The sequence below is a fragment of the Colobus angolensis genome, unplaced genomic scaffold, assembly GCF_000951035.1.
Source record: "Colobus angolensis palliatus isolate OR3802 unplaced genomic scaffold, Cang.pa_1.0 Scaffold183, whole genome shotgun sequence".
NCBI lineage: Eukaryota > Metazoa > Chordata > Mammalia > Primates > Cercopithecidae > Colobus > Colobus angolensis.
In genome coordinates, this window is record NW_012114966.1 from 1,894,152 (window position 1) to 1,898,282 (window position 4,131).

The window sequence follows — 4,131 nt, forward strand, 5'->3', positions numbered from 1 at the left end:
TGATTTTGATTTTAGAGACAACATTCCATGTGATCCACTTTGGAAGATTTTAGAAGTTGAAGCTTTGTGCCCTCCCCCCTTGCCTTTGAGAAAAAGGGGGTTATTAAAAGAACTAATAGAATACACTTTGAAAAGCCCTAGAACTCCCCTTCCATTTCTTCTACCTGAGTCAGGGCTTGGCGGGGGGAATAGTCACTACCTATGGGCAGTCTAGTAGCCAAACCCTCTGAATGCTGCAGATGACCATATAGAGCTGAATATGGTTGTCTACAAAATAGTCATTGAGCCATTTAAAACATGTCTTTGTGACATTAGTTCCAAGGAAAATCTCAGGAAGGGTTTTTAATGGTGACTTATTAGCCTGGGCAACATAGCAAGGTAAAAAATCAATTAAAAAAAATTATGGTCGGGTGTGGTGGCTCATACCTGTAGTCCCAGCTACTCAGGAGGCTGAGGCAGGTGAATCCCTTGAACCTGGGAGGCAGAGGTTGTGGTGAGCCAAGATCGTGCCACTGCACTCCAGCCTAGGCAACAGAGCAAGACTCCGTCTCAAAAAAAAAAAAAAAAATTAGCCGGGTGTGGTGGCAGGTGCCTGTACAGCTACTTGAGAGGCTAAAACAGAATTCCTTGAACCTGGGAGGTGGAGTTTGCAGTGAGCCAAGAGTGCGCCACTGCCCTCCAGCCTGGACAACAGAGTAAGACTCTGTCTCAAAAAAAAAAAAAAAAAAATTAGCGAGGTATGGTGTCACACACCTGTATTCCTTGCTACTCAGGAGGCTGAGATGAGAGGACTGCTTGAGCCCACGAGTTTGAGGTTGTAGTGAGCTGTGATTGCATCACTGCACCCCAACCTGGTGACAGAGTGAGACCCTGTCGCTAAAACACAACCACCAAAAATAGTGACTTACTGTACTCTTAGTCAAGGTGACTTTTTTCCCCAATAGCTTTATTAAGGTATGATTGATGTATATATTAAATATGCACAGCTTTTTGTATGTCAGTCAATGAGTTAAGACCTTCCCAACCCTGTGATAATTCTAAACACCAGCCTTATAAAGAAATAGAAAAATGTACTAGCTCTGTAAGTTAGGATGCCTTTGGCTGCCAGTCATAAAAATGATCCAGCTCACCTGGCGTGGTGGCTCATGCCTGTAATACCAGCACTTTGGGAGGCTGAGGTGGGTGGATCACCTGAGGTCAAAAGTTTGAGACCAGCCTGACCAACATGGAGAAACCCCATCTCTACTAAAAATACAAAATTATTCAGGTGTGGTGGTACGCGCCTATAATTCCAGCTACTTGGGAGGCTGAGGCAGGAGAATTACTTGAACCCAGGAGGCAGAGGTTGTGGTGAGCCGAGATCACCCCATTGCACTCCAGCCTGGGCAACAAGAGCGAAACTCCATCTCAAAAAAAAAAGAAGAAGAAACTTCCCAGAAGTCCCCCTAGATTTCCCCTCACCTTCCATCGGCCTGCATTGCATCACGTGCCCACACATGGTACAGTCACATTTGATAAGACTCCTCTGGGTTTTACAGCTGAAGATGTCAATAGGGTTATTCTTCCCTGAGTCACATGGGAAAGGGATGAACTCCAGAACAAAGTTGAGGCAGCAATAAAAAATGAAGGATAGCTATCAACAGAAGTATCTGCCACAGTGGCTGTGACCGCAAAAATGTGGAAGCAATGTAAATGTCTATCAGTGGGGGAGGGGTTCATTCATTAAAAGAAAAGAAAAAAGTACTAATAGCCAATATAGTGATAACCAATATGGATAATTAGGTAGTGTCTAGAACCTGCAGATAGAGCAGTGAATAAAACTGACTTTGATGTGGTGGTTCATGCCTGTAATCCCAGAACTTTGGGAGGCCAAGGTGGGCAGGTCATTTGAGGTCAGGAGTTCTAAACCAGCCTGGCTAAAATGGTGAAACCCCATCTCTACTAAAAATACAAAAATCAGCTAGGCGTGGTGGTGGGCACCTGTAATCCTAGCTACTCTGGAGGCTGAGACAGAAGAATCGCTTGAACCCAGGGGGCAGAGGTTGCAGTGAGCAGAGATCGTGCCACTGCACGCCAGCCTGGGTGACAGAGCAAGACTCCATCTCAAAAAAACCAAAAAAAATTAAAAATAAGTAAATAAAAATAAAACTGCCTTTGAAGGGCTCAGAAGCAGGAAAGAGCTGCTTAGCTTCTTGAGAGAGTTATAGGAGGTGCGGGAAGGGGCACAAGGTAAGGGTGGGGAAAGGATGGAGGTAGGCAGGGCTAGATTAGGTAGGGTCTTACAGACTTCAGTAAGAAGTCTGACTTTATTCCTAAAACCAATGAGAAGAAACTGAAGACTGTGTAATACTCCAAGTTGTGCAGATGTGAATCTTACAGCCCTGTCAAAACTGTGGATTTTAAAGGCAATATCCTTTTATGTCTCCTCCTGCTTATTTTCTTGGTTCTTTAAAAGGTGAATCCCACACCATCTAGGATTTTGCCCTAATTCAGAGATATACCACTTGGCAGGTCTTCTGAGGCAAAGGGAATGTCCCGTGCCCCCCAGTGCCTCACAGTCTGCCCTGTATCTGCCCCTTCCCCCTCACCCCACTTCATGCAGGGACCTGACAAGGCTCCTGTTTTTGCTCACTGGCTTCCTGGGTAGGGCAAGCAGAGAGTGTGGCTAGTGTGGTCCAGGTGAGGTTTGTGGCTGGGTGTGAGAGCAGAGCCTGTCACAAGAGACGGTAGAAAGAGGAGGTGATAAGACCATAAAATGAACTACAACACAATACCAGCTATTATAAAAGACAAGGTGGAGCTAGAGGTGTGGAAGAATATCCATGTATATTGTTACAAAATACACAGAAAAAAGCATTTTGCAGAACAGCTTGGTGTAGTATGATCCCATGTATGGTTTTAAAGATAGAAGGGCGGCCGAGACGGGTGGATCACGAGGTCAGGAGATCGAGACCATCCTGGCTAACACGGTGAAACCCCGTCTCAAAAAAACTAGCCGGGCTATGTGGCGGGCACCTATAGTCCCAGTTACTCGGGAGGCTGAGGTAGGAGAATGGCATAAACCTGGGAGGCGGAGCTTGCAGTGAGCTGAGATCCGGCCACTGCACTCTAGCCCGGGCTACAGAGCGAGACTCCGTCTCAAAAAAAAAAATAAATAAATAAATAAAAATAAAGATAGAAGGGCAGTGCCTAGCACATAGTAGACACTCACTATTTGTTAAATGAATGAATGAATGGTATATACCAAACTGTTACACTGAAGCTGGGAATATGATGGGGAGAGTTTTATTTTTCCTGCCGTTTTCTTTTTTGCAATAGTCATGTTATTTTTAACATGACATTACGGATCCTTAATGTATCTGTCTGGTGGCCATACATGCTTTAGAAGGGCCAGGAGGGAGAACCACATGGCATAAATTCCTAAACTGGCCTTTTTATTCTTCTTAAAGGTATTAATCACAGGCAAGTGACGAAGGGAGCTAAGGGGTGGGAATCTACCAGATTCGGTTTTGAAAACTACTGGCTTTGAAGACCTTTACAGCCCATGAGTGACTCTACAATCCAGTCAAGGCTTCTGGCTCAGGCCTTTCCCCCTACATACCGATAGTCCCCATAATTGGTAACCAGACGACACCCTGCTGATGCCTCTTCCCAGTGTCCATGGGTGGGAGGCTGTGTAGAAAAGCAAAGGTCTGGGCTCAGGCCTGCACAACTTTGGGCATATGGTTTCATCTTCTAGATCCTCAGTTTCTTAGTCTGTAAAACGGGGGTTATAAAAGTACTAATGCAGCTGGGCGCAGTGGCTCACGCCTGTATCCCAACACTTTGAGAAGCCAAGGCGGGTGGATCACTTGAGGTCAGGAGTTCGAGACCAGCCTGTGCAACATGGTGAAACCCCATCTCTACTAAAAATACAAAAATTGGCTGGGCAGTGTTTCACACCTGTAATCCCAGCACTTTGGGAGGCTGAGGTGGGCAGATCATGAGGTCAGGAGATCAAGACCAACCTGGCCAACGTGGTGAAACCCCGTCTCTACTAAAAATTAGCTAGGCGTGGTGGTACACGCCTGTAGTCCCAGCTACTCGGGAGGCTGAGGCAGGAGAATTGCTTGAACCTGGGATGAAGAGGTT